We start from the raw sequence: 17,405 nt of genomic DNA on the forward strand, positions 1-17,405 counted from the left end.
GGCGTGGAGCTGACGCTCTCTCTGCAGACTGCCCCCTAGATGGGCCTTGGTTGGCGTCCTCATCCTGGTACTATTTTCCTGTCAACAAAATGTGGTAAGAAATCTCATAGCTTCTCCTTCTGTCCTATAGTAACTTTTAATCTTTACTGATTGACACAACACTTATGCACCCCACCATCCGTAAGAACTATTAAGTCTGTTTCCAGTATTGACAACAACTGGCAGAAACCCCCAGGAACTGCTTCTTCTGATGATGGCATACAAGACCTCTTCCTCCATCACTAGAGTGAGACCTGTCAACCATGACAAGTAAGCAAAGCAGGTACAAAGTACTCAAGCACAACTTTTTGAAACGGCTAGCCTCTGATGATCAATTTACTTGTGAATGGTATTAGTAGCAGGACAGAGAAGAGAATTCATATCTATTCAAATTACGCATGTTGATTCATAAGAAGTATGTGCCCCCATAACACCAAACACTGAAGCTGTTACTTCCAGTGAGACATTAAGCAATTTTAACAGTTCATTGTGAAATGAGGGAGGCAACAGAACTTTGCATGATGAAGTAAAGGGCTACTACCCCCTGACATTATTTTTCCTGAAGTAAACTGGTCTTTCAAGAATATGCTGCTTTTTCACGTATATGGATCTCTGATGAACATTTATGGGAGTACCATGTTTTTATGGGCAGGGCACACAGACTAGAGACCCAGGGCTGGTATATGGTACATGGTATATGTTTTTGTCATGTGTGTTGTGTGTGCAAACAGTTTCAACCGCTGTTGATATTTCAAAAGGCAACATGAAATATAGCACATTTTTACTAATGCATTTTGCTTTAGTAGAGAAAATAAAATATTTCATTGAAGTTGCAGGGGGAGCTGTAGGTAAGTGAAATGCATTTTCCAGCCTGGAATATGACCAAGACCCCGGGATAAATGTCACTACTACTGAGAAAAGATCATGGACACTTCAGAAACCATAAATGATTAAAAGCTTGGTTTCTTAGCCCTGTTCAAATTAAGCCTCTCTAATAGAACAGCTACCCATTAACACTACATGTGGGTTTTTGGTTCAATGCTGAATCAGAGGGAAGAATGCTACCTGCAAAGTCACCAGCCCTACTTCTTCCAGCCCTGGTCTCTCTCTGCTAGTTGTCAACTCAAGCACCTCTCAGAGATGGTCAAATATCTGAATATTTTCTTTGCAGCTCTCTTTAGCCTGCATAATGTTAAACATGGTGGTGCAAAGACAGCACAGCAAATGGGAGGGACTCTTTAGAGATTACAATCATTCTTATGCATGGTAAAAGTAAAATTCAAGTTGTTCAGTGCACTGAAACTGTGAGGAACAGCTAGTCTCTACCCCAAAATAAATTAGGGATAGAGATCTATATTATAACTGAGTTCAAAGTGTAAAGACATTTATTTACAGATTTTTTACCTTAAATTGGTAGCTCATTGGTTGCAAAGAACAGACATAAATAAACAGTTGTATGTAATGTTCAGATGCAAGACTTCCAAAGGTGAGCCATCTTATTGAGAGCTAAAAGTGATTCAGGCTGTATCAAGAATTACATTTCCTGCTTAGACGGGTGAGTAATAAAAATTACCATACTAGGCACTGTGAATGGGTCTTGTGCTGTATGCATTTCATGTCACTTAGGCCCAGTGAGGTTGAAGTCTGACTGGAAGAGCTGCAAAAACAAGGACATCTATGAAGGTGTACATAGAGCTAACAGAAAGAAACTAAGACCATATGGCTTACTTGGCTTACTTAATCTAGTGAAAAAGCTGAATTTATATGACTTTCCATTCTGAAAATACTGGAGGGAAGTATTACAGGAAGAAAAAAAAGCAACTTAAGCTAAAGCATATAAGCCAACGTTAAAGAAATGTATGCAGAAAATTAGAATACAGTTTCAAACCATTATAAAAAAAAGAATTCTCAAGAGGAGAAGCAGGATAAAAGCTTTCTGCCCATTTCCTCACCTCCCTCCCCAAAAAGATTGAAAAGATTGATCAGTATATCAAAGGAATTAGACTCTCCTGTGGCGTCAGCAACTCTGGATGGCATTTCCAAGCCTATTGCCTGTTTGCCTCCTGTCTCCTTGAGCCACACTAGAAATTTTCAAATCAAATAATGAATAAAAATATTAGCCTTTAAAATTAATGCTGAACACTAGAATGAAATATCAGAGTAGAAAAAAAATGCTCCAAAAATTAAGTTTTCAGCAACCAAGGAATGAGAAAACACAGTTTGTCTCACTAGCTATCATGTATTCCATCTGATTTGTTCTCTTCAGTATCCTATTTCATTCTAGATAAGTGAAGAAAAATCAGCACAGTAGTTGTTCCTAAAGCAACTTCCAAGAATCATCTATCAGGAATGAAGTCAAATGAAACATTCTACACAACCCTGGGTAGTCTGGTTCCAGTAGCTTTTATAGTGTTGCCAAAAACATAAGCTGTGTCATACTGATGGGCTTCTAAGCATGGCTAATTCATGCTTTAGAAAATGTATTTGGAGATTTTTTTAGAAGGTTTTTTGTAATCCATCATTTCCAGTTCATGTTACCAGAAGCATCTCTCAAAGATTCTGAAATGTATTCCTGAGATATTTTAGGTGACAATAGTTTATTAAAAGCTCTTTAAAACTTTTCAAGATACTCTTTGCAGATATTTGTACATTCACTTAGCATCGCAGCATTATTCTTAAATGAAACAAAACATCTGGCACTGAACTTAGTATTTGAGATGATCTCACACCAACAACTGTTAGTTGGTGTCTGTCAGGAAAACTCAGGAGTCTTTTGAAGAAATTACATTAGTCTCTTCTCCAGATTAAGTTCGTGTGATACAAGGTAAACATATTTTTATACTACTATTTTTGTTCTGATGCCTCCTGTTTTGTATGTTGTGTCTTGGTCAGCTTCTCTGTGGTTCATTCCTGCTTTCTTTCTCTAGAGAGAAATCTGGTCAGACTCCAACCTTCACATTGTATTGCAGCATTTCGAAGTACTTGAAGACTTAGTTTTCTGATTTTCACTTAATACTTTCTAGTTGAAGAATAAGAACTACAGCATGAATTTATGGTCCACAGAGAGTAATTAATTAGTACTAATCATTGCAACATTTGGAAGCTAATTGCCTCTGTTTTTGAAGTAAAGTTTTCAGTTTGCTTTCTACCACAACAAACTTTCTAAATGATATCCCATTACTGCATGTTTCTTACTTTTACTATTGAAATCTGGCAGTTGAGTTCCAATCCCATAGGTTTAAGTTCTACAGCCAGTCCTCATTTGTCAAGACATTTTCATCAGAAATTCCCAGTGCTATTCTGCTGTATGAAGCATTTTTTTTTCCTATCATTTCTGCCATTTTGCTGGCTGTATAGTGCAAAATGCATTTTTTTCAGGTACCTCTAATCATAGTTCATTATAGAAATGAATGGGCAAATTTAACTAGCTGAAAAAAAATCCATTTTAAGAGGCAAACAGAATGTGCAGGGTGCATTCACTCTCTCTCAACCTGTTTCTCCTTGAGAGAGATCCCATGGTTGTGCTTATGTCATTGATCTGTGTCAAGACTAGGCACATGAGTTCTTCACTGGAATCAGATAAAGTACTTATGGCTTTAAAACATTTCTTGAAGATACTGAGAGAAGGATGACGCTCTAATGAACATCTTTAAAAGCATGTATCCTCTGCCCCTAAAATAGCAATTAAACAGCTCGCATGCTCATTATTCCGCTAGAATTTGAGAAGCACTTTTAATACTTGTAGAAAGGCTCTTCTCAACAGCCTTTGCTTTCAGCCTGACTAGAAGCAGATCTGTAGAAATCTTGAATGATAAAGTCGGTGTAAAACAAATCTCTCAGTCTTACAGATACAGATTTCTGATAGCTGAGCTACCATTAATATCCTGGAGCATAATGTCTGCTCAGGAACCTTGAATTTTGTTAGCTGGCTAAAGGAAAATCCCATAAAGTACTGCTCAGCCATGCCCCTCTAGCATGGCTGGCATGGCCTGGAGAATGAGGGTAGTACAGCAATTAGGCACCATCTGCTGAAATCTCCTTTCGGCTGCCAACTGCATTTTGGTGTCTGCTGGGATGTGAAACTGCTGTTTGCATACAAGGTGTAACTGTTTGACAGTCTATGTCCTTGTTGCTCCATCTAGTACTGTTATTGCTGTCCAAGCCTTTGATAAGGCCAGTGCCTGAGATAGCTACTGTACTTTCAAGTCTGCCTTCAAATAAGCGGTTACCTTTCATCTTTATTGCCAAGGACAGAGGCAGACGGGCCTGACCACTGGCTGGCTAATAAGTAATAGGGAGCTAGTTGACTCCCACAAACTCTTGAACCCTTTTGATCATGTTATATGTATATTTTATACAGGTATATTATCAGTACAGATTTTTCTGTCTATAAATCCCATTATGCACGGAGCAAGCAAGGGCCAACACATGATACATGCATGTGCCAGCAAAATGCATGTCTGTAGAAGGACTCAGCCATAACTTAACAGGCAGAAAAAGCTCTTTCAGCCCTTTGTTCTTTCCAGTACCCAAATATGACAGATTAATCATTTTCTATACATAAATTGTCACCAAGATAAAGTAAAGCTTCCAAAGGGAGAATATTCACATCACAGAAAAATCTAGTGATATATCAAAGCAAAGAAACTCAAAGTTCATGAAATATTTGTTTTCCTCAGAGCTTTCCTTTCTCCTAGTATTTACAATCATGGAAATTCCACATGAAGATTTCTTGAACAAATATAGCTCTATTCTTCATATCACCATCATATCACCATCTTCATATATTGGCCATCTATGCCACATTTGGTAAACTGTGAAATCTGAAGCCTATTTGCTTAGTTGCAGCTTTTTAAAAGTACACAGACACTAAAATTTTGTGGAAAAAAGAAAGTTTCCTGTGAAAGCTTTCAACTTTATATGACTTACAGCAATAGTGAGGGTCATTCAGATTTAGAATTTATTTTGTCCTCATCAAAATAAATGAAGTAAGGATATCTTGATGTTTCAATTCAGTTCATATGTGAGATGAACTGTGAACATGTGAGATGGTGAAGGGGTGCAATTGCTTCCTTTTTCCCTCTAGGTGACATTACTTGAAACTCAGTAGAGTCTCTCAGGCTCTCTGCTCTTACTCTCACCACATAAATCTGGCTTGTTTATCTGAATGACAACTAGGAACCTAATATCAGCTTTTGCTCTCATGTGCATAGCACTATTGAATTCACCCACATGAAATGTCACCACACTACATCAAGAGTCAAGGAGGAGTTTGTTCTTCTAAGTAAGGCATGGCCTTCTCTCAATAGCAACACAGCATTTACTATTTATCTTTAGAAGATAAGGGATGATTTCTTAATTGTATGTAATTAAATGCATAGACAATATGAAAATCTCACAGACCTCAGCATTATTAATCACATAGTTTTCTAAGAGCTCTTTGGGCATTTACATGAAGCATCAAAATTTGAGGTTGGTCATCAATCATTTTCAATAAGACATTAGCCAACAGCATGATAATCTACATTTGTTTGCTTTTTATTTTACATTCCTTTAACAGAATGGGGAGTGACAGTTGAAAGTCTAAACTAGGACTGGAGTTACTAGACATGTTTATTTGTAATGTTCTCATGTCCAGAAAAAAGCCCTGAGGCCTGTACAAACTCATCAGAGGATACAGTGCTAAACCTGAAGAACTTTCATTCTAAATCAAGAGTTGCAAAGTTGCTGAAACAGAATACAGCTTACAAGTAAAGCCATGGCTTTCCAGAAGCATTTATATACTCGAAGATAAATCAGGCAACAATACAAATGCACAGTTAAAATACACAATACAAACACACTAATGTATTTGGTATTTCCCTTTCATGGAAGAATACTACAGTGCCAAGACATAGATTTTGATATCTGATGACTTTAAAAAACATGCATCTCTCTTTTCTCTTTATTTCAGGAATTTGAGATTTCCCAGATTTAGCCTAGAAAAATAATTCCTGATGGAGATGTTACTGAAGATGGAGAGAGAATGAGAAAAAGATGTAGAAGGGATGCAGAAGAGTAAAAATGTGAAGGAAGAAGGTAAAGAAGAAGAGAGAGGGAGGGAGATCAAAGAATGATTTGCAGCAAGAACAGGACTGAGCACCATTGTGCAATACTTTCTTTTTTGAACTCAAGAGTTGAAATAAGTCTGCTTTGACTCATGTCTGGAAGAACAGATGTCACACCTCAGCAGGCCCTGGACAGGCTGCCTGCTACTTCCATCATGCTGATTTTTGTGGACCTGAGTCTGAGACAATCAGCCAGTTTTTCTGTCTTTCTGCAGCCTGACCATTCTTCCTGATGCCACTGCTTGGCCTAAGGAACAGCCACAAGCTTCACAGCATAGAGGGTAGCAATAGCAACAACTTCCCCTACTACAATTCTCAGACAGAGCACATAACTGTAGAGGAAGAGGGTGGATAAAGATGTGCCAGAGTCATATGACTGCCACAGCACATTTACTCTAGAAAAAAAGAAAGAGCAGCTGAGGACTAGTGCCTGAACTGGAGCAATAAAAGCAGATGCAACAGGTTGTACAGTTGAGATGTATGTACTTTCTTGCATGTCCAGGCGTGAACCTACCATCTAGGACTTCTTTCTTTTCCTTTCTCCAAAGACTGTAATATTTTCCACTGTGGCAGACTTATAGAGATTGTATTTGCTGTATAAATATTAACCTCCGCCGTCACCAAGCTTAAAAACAGGTCTGCCCCTCAGAATTGCACTCGTACTTCAAAGACATGAATGAAATCATCGTCCCCAAATAGAGTTTTGGGATTTTCTGTCTTGTAGAAAATATGTGAGGTGTATATGGGATGAGGAACTGCAGGGTAAAGTGTGGAAAAAGTGAGAAAGAGAAGAAAAGGAAGGGGAAATCAAGCTGTCCCAAGTAGGGAATCATGAAAGTTGCTTCCCATCACAGAGCTTTCAATAGCATTGTTTGAGGTCCCTAAATCCACAAATACCTGGCTCACTCTTACACATTCAGGCAAAGTGTTTAGGATAGGAAAGACAAATTGGGAGAGACAAATGGGAACCAATAGTTCTCTGTGAGAGGATCTTAGCCTTGCATGCCTAAGGTATGAAAATACTTTGTTTAGCACATGCTTATGCCAGAAAAAGCATCAACAAATTCAGTGCTAATGGAAGAATGACAGAAGCTACCATCCTGTATATAATCAGACACCTCTCTTGAAAAGAAAAGGTGATCTGCAGGCTATGATCTTGGTTGCCTCTAAAAAGGATTTCCAGGCAGCAAAGCCAGGCAATATAGCTCAACAGTGACAATTTTGATAGAAATCCAGGTACTGCTTGAAGCTTTCCACACTGGTGACCTTTTGTTTAGCCAAGGTTTGGTTGGAGTTTGTTTTTGTTTGTTTGGTCTGTTTTTAATTTTTACTTTTCTAGCATTCTTCTTTAATTCAGATTGACATCAGTATAACAGCACAGACCAGATGAAAACAAAAAGAAATTAAAATTTTCCCTTGAGAAAGTGGAAGAAAACTTACTCTGCAGAACTGAACTGTAAAGAGCTTTGTTTTTCTTTCAAAATTGTGCCTAAAATGAATGGTAAGAGACATCCTGCAAACTAGAGACGTTGAACATAGTGAATCAAGTCCAATTACACATACTAGATAAAGTCTCCTCACACCAGCCACTAGAAGGCAAATAAAATGCTGTCAGTCTTTGAAAACTGCTACCAGTTTTTTCTGGTCCCTTGAAAATAGAAATTGAGAAGCTTGTCAACTGTAACATTTTTTCCTCCTATGGTCATTTTCATTCCTTTCACTGATAAAGTTACATACCAGCAGAAAGAAAAAGTAAGGCATGTTTAAAATTGATCAAGCTAGGACAAGTAGTAACATGTCATTGAATACTGAAATACTGTGCTTCTATTTTAAACTTTTCTGTGATGAATAAATGCAACTGATTTGGCAAAGTCCCAGTCACAAAGTATGAATTATATCCACAGGGACGATCCTCTCCTTTAAAATCCTAGTTTGAAGCTGTCAGACTTAACAGTTCATTCAGTTTATTTTTTGGCAGAGCCTTAAATGTATGCAGAGCTTGGCCAGCCAGTGGGTAACTCTCGCCTCTTTATGTTCTCTTGATTTCTTGTGACCTTTCTCTTGATGTCTCCAAACTCACTGCTGACCATAATGTTTTGTTTTGCTGTTTTAAAGTAACTGTATGTATGGGTGCATATTAGCTATTAAAAAGCAATTTACATACCTTAAATGCACTTAGCCAAAAAAACAGCGACAGAATCCAACCCAATAAATCACAAAAAGGGGAAATCAAAGAGGAGGCAACAAGGTGGGCAGCACAGAGATGTTTATGCTTCTGCACTGCAGGTATGTGTCCTCTGTCCAAGAACAAAAGCCCACAGTATAGGCTGAGTGGCCAGCAGTGCTAGACAAATGATGAGTATTTCTAGCAGTTTTCCAAAGAACAATATTCTTTCACTCAGAAACTGTTCCCAGTTCTGCTCCAGAGCTAAGCAGTTCCCGTACCTGGCCAGTTCCCATTATTGTTTTCTTCTGGACCCATAGGAATTTAGGTACATAGAAAGAAAACACTCTCTTGGTAAGACCAGGTTCTTTTCAGAAGAAGAAGATGAAGAAAGGAACTAATTCTAGCAAGCATGATTGTCACCAATTCCCCCTTCTCCCCCTGTCGCTTCCTAGACTTGTTTTAGTCTACCTAAAACATGTCATGGTCTACCCTATCACAACTCCACTAATAAAAGCTCCACTAGCAGACAAAAATAAAATGTACCAAAGGCTGTAAGCTCGTGGATTTGCCAACCTATGGGGAAATACGGTTTTGTACAGAAAAGGCCTGGAGAAGGTTCATCCAATCGCTGCCTTGGGCTATAGAAAGAAATAGCATGATTGACAGCTTTTATGTTTTCCCAGTGATATCAGGCCATCTAGCAATAGAAATTGTCCTAAATCCCTTTCTTCACTTAGCATCTTAGATCAGCAGAGCAGTAACTCTTCCAGCTTAGAGATACCTCCAGCTTCTTCCTCTTCCTACAGCATATAGAGCTGTGGTCTCAGTGCATCTGCTAGATGCAACTTCCCAATCCTCCTTCCAGCAAAGCGTTAGAGCAATGTGCTCTGTTGAATTGCTTACTAGAAAACTAATTGTAACCCAGGCAGCAAGGCAACAAAAAATATCCTCTAATTCAATATAAAAAGCAAGTTCAGAAGCTGAGCTTTAAAAATTAAATAAATATTGAAAATCTATGGAGCTCTGATGAGAAGTATTTTTTAATGTAGATCTTGCTTATCTTGTGAGGTTTGAAGATGAATTTGGCTTTAATTTTAAAACACACATTTCAAAAATGTAGCAAACCCAGTTCTAGGGCTGCTAGTATTGGATTAAATTTTCTTAAAAGAATGAGGCTCAAATCTGTGGTCTGATATCACTGTGTTGATTCTAGTTTGTCCAATAAAATCTGATCATTAATGATCTGATCAAAATCTGATCAAGCTTCGGCTTTGTGGTGGACCAGGAGAGGTCTACATAAAGGATCAGTACTTCACATGTTCTGACTCCTTGGGTAGAAAAGCCATTGGACACATGCCTATTTCAGATCTTGTAAAGAGTGATGAGCAATCAAGTGGTGTAAATATCCAATATTAATTATTATGGAAAGGCAATCTTGCTTTGACAGCAAGCATGAACAAGCAATCAGAGGCAGTGCTACAGTCCCTGTTGCATGAATGTTTTCCCATCTAGCAAAGCCAATAAGGGTCCATTTGATCTTTAGTGTTCCCTCTTCTGACCCAACCACCCTTTATCATCACTGTGCTTCTAGTCATACACCCTCATTTCTGCCAATTGAAAGATTCCTGATAAACTGAAACAAGGTATGTGGAAAACACCCTTCTAGAAATACTATCATTGATCTGTTCATGTATCTATATCTGATTTAATATGCTTGCTTTTAAAGGATATGCTTACTTTTAATTCTATGATTCTGCAGTACAGCACCTTAGGCCTTGACCTGGTCAGATTAGCAATCACTTACCGATATTTTGGGGAGCTGTGTCTTCAGGACACATTTCTTTATTTCTACTTAGCTCCGCTCAAAAGTGAGCTGCCCTCAGCTATCTTCAAGATAACAGGAGCAGAGGGAGCACATACTAGAAGAAGCACAACTTCCATTGCAAGGCATAGCATCCATCCAGCACAGTCCATTTAATTTAGAGCTGCCATGATCCCATTCTCATTCCTGAAAGTAGCTATAATTTTTTTGTCCTTCCATTTATTCCAGCACTGGTGGTCATACCATGCCAAGGTGAGCAATTTCAGCTTGCTAAACTGGAAGGAAAGCACATTTTTGACGGGATTTTCTGCAGATTTACAGATTCACAGATTCACAGAATATTTAAGGTTGGAAGGGACCTCTACAGATCATCTAGTCCAACCTTCCTGCTCAAGCAGGCACAGGGTGGCTACAGCATGTGGCACAGGGTGGCATCCAGGCGGGTTTTGAAGACCTTCAGAGTAGGAGACTCCACAACCTCCCTGGGCAGCCCTTAGCAGCTCATCATGTAGATGAGGGGTAAAGAAGGAGCGTGTGGGGAAGCAGAGCAGTCCCGGTTCAGTTCAGCTGCAATCTCTTTGGCACCTCACTCTTTCTGCAGCTACTCGTTGGAGATACACTCAGGATTTACCCCACTCGTATTCATAGGGATTTTAGTCCTGGAACAGTACAGTGATAATATAACACAAGTTCTCTTATTACCAGAGCTAGATCAAATAGGATCATCTAATTAGATCCAATAGGATCATCGCTAACTCAACTTTCCATAGGGTTAGAAGCCACAGCTATGTTCTGCTTATATTGAAAACAATAAACTCACATTTTCCCCACAACAATTTTCTGTCAAGGCAGACAGAAAATTTGTCAGGGCAAAAATCTGCTGAATACTGAAAATAGAGGGTAGAAATAGTATGGAATGGAATATAATTTAAAACAAATAACATAGAGACTAACACCAAGTGTTAGTGGATTTTTATACACATCTGGGCAAAGCTCACTGGACTTTTCCTGCTTAAATGAAGCTGACACATAATTTTGAATCTGCTGCACGTCTTAGGAATGTGAACATAGAATTTAGCTCTATCTTGCCACAGGTTGCATGAGATTTTACTGACAAGCAAATTCAAGTGCAGTAATAAACCAGATTAGTTATAAGGGGGAAATGCCCAATAAATGAAGACCCATTCTATAAATGGGTATAAAACATTCTTTATATAATTATTCTTTAAGAGTAATCATAGAAGATATGCAAAGTGAGGGACAGATATCCAGTCAATAAAAAGGCTTCCTGATAATGCTCACAATTATAGCAGAAGATATTTTTACAGAAGTAAAGAAATAAAGTACAAGTTAACTGAAATGAGAAAGCAAAGTAATCCTGACTACATTATTTTCACTGAGCAAAAGTGCAGAAAGTAAACAAAAAAGCACAGAGGGAAAAGCAAAGGTTAGTTCAAAATGTTTTAGCTATAAGTTATCAGTAGCACATTTGCTGGAAGTTTTAACTCTATATGTGTGTCTCTGATAAAAGGAAAATCATTTGTATTGTTTTTTTTTAAGTGCTAGAAGCATCACTCCAAAATACTGGCTGTATTTGCATCATTAGCTTCTAGGATAGTCTGACACTTTGCATGGCATAAGCTTGTCTTTCTAATCCAGAGAGATCAATTGCCACATAATGCTAAGAGAAAGGAAAGCCACATATCAGGAATGAGTAAGCAAGCCCTAATGGTCATTGTTCTGCAATACTCTGAACAATACCAGCCAAGGAAAATTATATCTAAGAAGGGTGCATAGCTTCTGCTGCAGCACTACACTGCTACTACAGCACTAAAACCAATGTTGAAAGCTTTAATGATTTTCTTTCCCCTTCGAGTCACAGAAGTGCCTTTTGTTATGTATTTTACCTGCTTAAGCAAACAAGCAGTGCTATTTGGTGCATTTCAGGGGCAGAACAAGAAATTTCTCACAATATGCAGTAACAGCAGAAAATATTCACCACCTTTATAGTTTAGCAACATGGATAAATAGAGGAGAAGATTGGCTAGGTTGCAGGTAGTCAACCTCCCTTCCTCCCAGAAAATCTGCCTTCTTAGGCTGGGTCTCTGGAATCCCAACAGTGCTGTTAGGCCAAGAGAGATCCTCATGCCTGTGGTATTTGCTCAGAGGGCATGACCACTTTGGCCAAGTCTTTCATGTGAGTCAGCTTTAGCTGATCCATGGGAAAATTCCTTTGTGTTGTCAGGCAGGGTTTGTTCACAGTTACAAAGGCTAATCCCAGTGGAAGGAAAATGCTTTTGAATTTTAGCAAATTTGCATCAGCTCTTCAACTAAACCTAAGGCAAAGCAAGGAATCATCAATTTTCCTTGCAAGTCAGTTTTAGTAAGTTACTTGTGCTTTCTGATATATACTGCTCTTTTACTGGAATTTGCATCTTTGCCCACATCAAATGTCATGTGTAGAAATGTGGTCAAAATAGATTCAGAAGAAAAATGCAAGTTATGACTATGACCTCTGGAGTAAAAACTAAAGAGCCAGTGCTGCAGATTTTCACCCATTTGGCTACCCTGTCCTCAGGGACCTGTTAGCTTGAACAGGATCCTATGTGCTTTGCCTGATTTTATGTTCACTGGAATTAGGGGGAGATTTTTGGTTATTTCCATAAAAAAGTTAGACTACAAAAATGCAGGATTTATATAAATATGCAAAAATGCATGAATCTCTCCATGTCCTAAGTCCAACTACAAGTTTCACACCTCTACCAGCCTTTTTTCCAGTGAAAAAATAAGGACAGAATTAGCTCCTTGCGTTCTAAATATGTCATCAGAATAAAAGACTACAAATCTCTTATTTTATGCATTCATTTCTGTCAAATAATCTCCCTTCTTCCTTATAGTCACGCATCCTGCTCCTCATCTTGAAGCAGAGAGCATTGGACAGTTTTAGTGCAGCATGCCGTGAATAGAATGGAAGAAGAGATCAGAATCTCCTGCTTTATTGAATGTACATTATTGTATCCAAATATAGAGGACAAGTGAACTCTGTGTCCAGAGAAGTCTTTAGACGAAGAAGAGTCAGCAAAGTCAGACTAAAATCAGGGGAAATTACTTTTCATTCCCCTTAAGGGACTGGAACATCTCTCATAGAAGGAGAGACTGAGTGAGTTGGGCCTGTTTTCTCTACAGAAGGCTGAGAGGGGATCTGATTAATATGTCTAAGTACATGAAGGGGAAATGCAGGGAGGAAAGAGCCAAGCTCTTCTCAGTGGGGGCCAGTGACAGGACAAGGAGTAATGGGTGCAAGTTGAAACACAGGCTGTTCCACCTGCATGTGAGGAGGAACTTCTTTACTGTGAGGGTGACAGAGCACTGGAACAGGCTGCCCAGGCAGGTTGCGGAGTCTCCTTCTCTGGAGGTCTTCTTGGATGCTGCCCTGTGCCACGTGCTCTGGGTGTCCCTACTTGAGCAGGGGAGTTGGACTAGATGATCCCTAGAGGTCCCTTCCAACCTTAACCAGTCTGTGATTCTGTGATTCCATTAGTTTACATGGGCAGCATCCAGAAAGCTCTACATAACTTACTGCTGTGGAAAAGCTACTGAAACTGAACTGGGCAGATGCACTGGAAATCATTAGGTCACTTTATTGCCCACTCAATGGCAACTGCCTAGGCTTTCATCAGCTCCACACTCTGTGAGAACCTAAGAGATCATATACTATGTGCAGCATGAGCATGAATGGGAGATGAAGAGCTCACCTTTTTCTTATGGAGCCTGAAGTAACATACGTCTTATTCATCCTTAGGGTCCTAGGCACCAATGCCATATAAATAAATCATTGTATCTGTAAACATTTGCTAGATATTCAGAGCCATTCTGCATTGTATTTGCAAGCTTATAGCTTATACTATCTATCACTGGTTGCTGAACAGTATGGCTGTCCATAAGTGATAATTCAATGCTTAATGCTTTAATATTCTTTAAAATGAAATATTAGCCAGAGACAGAAATTCACTCATTGAGGAGGGAAAAGATATTTCAATCTGTATCAGAGCCATGCAGCAGACTTCTTATATTCCTCACTGTGCTTGGTTCTTTCTAGCTGATGTGTTTGCAAGTGAGCAACTCATATATCAAAGCCTGTCTTGCAATTACAAATATCATCCTCAACAACATTTACTGGTGTCGCCCACATTTATGCTGCCTGCACAGCACACGTTTGTTTACTCTGATAGGTTGCAAAGGTTATATAGGTTAGCCTGTAGCAGTTAGGATCCTCCTCTTCCTACCCTCTCATCCATTTTGAGGTGGGTGTCTATGTGTGCCTGACTAGTAGGTGTCAGGAAATGTCTTAAGGTTTGTGTTGTAAAAAATGTACTCAAACATTTTCCCTCCTCTCCTATCCTAGGAAATTCACACCTGCTCTAGGAAGAATAAGTCAAAAATAATGCCAAAGTCAAAAACTACTGTGTGAGAGATGTAAAAGTAAATACCAGCATTGCTAGGAGCTGTGATAGCAAATAATCTCTGAGGTGAAATGCCTAAGTAGTATTTTTAATGAAGGGGTTTTGGGAGGTAAACATATCTCATTTTACAGAGAAAGAAAATTCTTCACAAAACATAGTTAGGGTGTAAGATCTTTGTAAAAGGTGTAAGTCTAGAAAGAACTTACCTGCTAGTGTAGTTTTGTGTCCCTAGTGAAGTTCTGATCATTTTCCATGATGAATCACCTAAAGTCAGAGTTGGTGATTAAAAAGAATTTGTATATGGGCCACTAGAGTACTTCTCCACAAAGACCAAGAAGTTGAGAGTATCTACAGAAAAAGAAGAGCATGAGAACTGGTTCCGGTCGCAGTAGTTAAGCCCCAGACCCTTGGCTGATATGAGTTGCCATAGTCTATTGATTTCAGTGGACAAGAGGGTAGCATAATGTATTACAATCAGTCATGTTAAGAAATTTGTTATTAAACAGACTTTTTTTTCGAAGCTTATTTCCAATCCTTTCTACGAAGATAACCTTTACAATGCCTTCAAACTAATTACAGCTCAAAGTCTGTTAAGGTGAGATTTCCTGGAGAAAAACAATTAGCCACAGCAACTCTTACCCTTTTTCACACCAAGCTCCAAATCTTCAGAAGACCACAAATACATGGTTCACAAACAATTCCTGAATCAGATATCAGACTCATCAGAAGAAGGTGGTTCAGGGACTTGGGGGCTGATCTGAAGATTACATACTGTGAGACATACTGCTCTGTTATGAACCCCAAGCATGAGCTTGGGCAAGTCACTCCAGGACGGCACAGAAGTTACTGCAGACAAGCAAGCTACTGGATATGAACTGAACTCTGGGAGAAACTATGCTCTTTTAAACTTCCTCCACAAAAACTTGGGATACAGCATTTCAATTCACACTTGCAGGAAAGTCTTACGAGTTGTGATAACTTTCCCGGATGTGGTAAGTCATGTTAGATGAACAGTCTGGGAAGATTTTTGATGGCCTGAAATGCATAGAGTGGAAATCCCACTAGATGTCCCCCCTGCTCCTTCATGCACTTGCATAGTCTTAAATTTATGAACTGTCATGGCTGTACAAACAACTTATCTGTAAAACGGGATTAGTAGATGCTTCTCTGTTACAGGGAACATAGGGAAGGAGCAATATTTGAATGTTTGAGATACTTGGATCCTGCAGAAATGAAAATAAATAATCAGCTCCTGTACATGTGTAGTATCTGATAGTGCATCTGAAATAAAGATACATTCTTGACATTTGTTTCTCAGAGGAGTCTCACTTCAGTCTTCTCTTGTCTGTCTGTCCACCAACAGAACTATTTGCAAGGGAAGAAGAATAGCCCCTGGATGTCAGCTGGTTTACAGGTTGTTCTGCCAGCGATGGAACTATCTCACAAAATAAACCATTTGATCTTCAGCCATGGGGGTGCATGTTGTCTGTAAAGACTTTGGTGTTTGATAGTATTTTTACTGTATTTTACAAAGTAAAATTGTATTTTACAAAGGCTATATATATATATATATATATTTACAAAATACTAAGATAGTATTTTACAAAGGCTTCATAAAAATGAATTTAAACTTTTAGGCTGTTTATGAAGAATTTCTTGTGGCTACTCATTTGCATGCAAAGTCCCACTGTTCCCACAAGTGTTTGTAAAGACTTCTTTCATCTTTTTTCTTTTGTGTGTTTGCTTTGCTATAGCATGAAGAAAAAATAAAATAAATACTGTGAGACATTTAGGGCACGATGTTCTGTAACCTAAAGCACTAGAAAATCATTGGGAGTGAGTATGTCATAGGTACAGTAATTTCCAGAGATGTTCTCAGTAAATGCTCTTAAAAGTCCTTAGATAGACATAGATTCTTATACAATCAGTCTTATTTCCCACTTACATAGACCCTTATGGTTGCATGAGGCTCGACTATATTATTGTCATAGTTGCTCATTTACTCTTTAGAAGTATTTATTTGAATTTGTAGTTGAATTTGAATTGTAGATGAAGTTCATCTACATATTTAGGAGCCACTCCCATAATATATAGGCAGTTAAATTTGGAAGTGACTTTAGTGTCATTATGAAAATACAATATCTTATTTAATAACATTTAAAGTAAGGTCATACATTAAATACTTTATAACTGTTTTGTTTGATACATATAATAATTTTAATATGATGTTTTCAGACTCATTAGTACACTTTCCCCTGTCAGTAAGTTAAGTAACCCAACTCACCAACTCACCTTAACAAGTATATTAGATATAATATATGTTCAAGGATATAATGTTCAATGATGTTCATAGACATGTGCTCACTTGTATTTCTGTTAACAGGGCCAGGTATAATTTGCATATGAGATAGGATCCACTATTCAAATTGCGGCCTGTGGATCTCAAAACTCAGTACATAACTTTCTTATTTTATTTTGGAGTTAGGATGATATGCTTGATTGACTTTCAGAGAGACTGAGATTTCTTGAAAGAAAAAAGCCATCTGCCTGCCAATGCCAAGTTTCTTTTCAAGGCAGCATTTGCATTAGGGCAGGCCCAAAGGTCCTACTTAAATGCATAGCCTCTGGCTCCTACATCCATTATTAAAAGCTAGACATAGGAAACAGGCCAGATCTTTGGAACTCTTGAAGAAAGTCAGAGGATAGGAAAAGCACACATCAGCTAAGCATCTTGAAAAGAGGCAAAGAAAACATGATCAATGGGGCTGGGAAGGTCCATTGTAGGTTTCCCTGGCCAAAAACATGTT

At 38.5% G+C, this 17,405-nt stretch overlaps 2 long non-coding RNA genes across 3 annotated transcripts in view; both read left to right on the plus strand.

Moving 5' to 3' along the window:
* LOC112953190 overlaps positions 1–7,053 on the plus strand; it is an 18,236-nt gene extending 11,183 nt beyond the window's left edge. Inside the window, exons 2-3 of one of the 2 annotated variants that reach the window (XR_003250537.1) lie at positions 186–309; positions 5,993–7,053. This is a non-coding gene — a long non-coding RNA (uncharacterized LOC112953190). The remainder of the gene's footprint in view (positions 1–185; positions 310–5,992) is intronic. The other variant, XR_003250536.1, reaches the window with a different exon arrangement.
* An 8,197-nt stretch (positions 7,054–15,250) lies between these two features.
* Positions 15,251–16,054, plus strand: LOC112953188. The gene is made up of 2 exons (XR_003250535.1): positions 15,251–15,590; positions 15,962–16,054. It is a non-coding gene; the product is annotated as an uncharacterized LOC112953188 (long non-coding RNA).
* Positions 16,055–17,405: the final 1,351 nt, after the last annotated feature.

Source organism: Nothoprocta perdicaria, unplaced genomic scaffold, assembly GCF_003342845.1.
Source record: "Nothoprocta perdicaria isolate Ctin4 unplaced genomic scaffold, notPer1 scaffold_427, whole genome shotgun sequence".
NCBI classification, from domain to species: domain Eukaryota; kingdom Metazoa; phylum Chordata; class Aves; order Tinamiformes; family Tinamidae; genus Nothoprocta; species Nothoprocta perdicaria.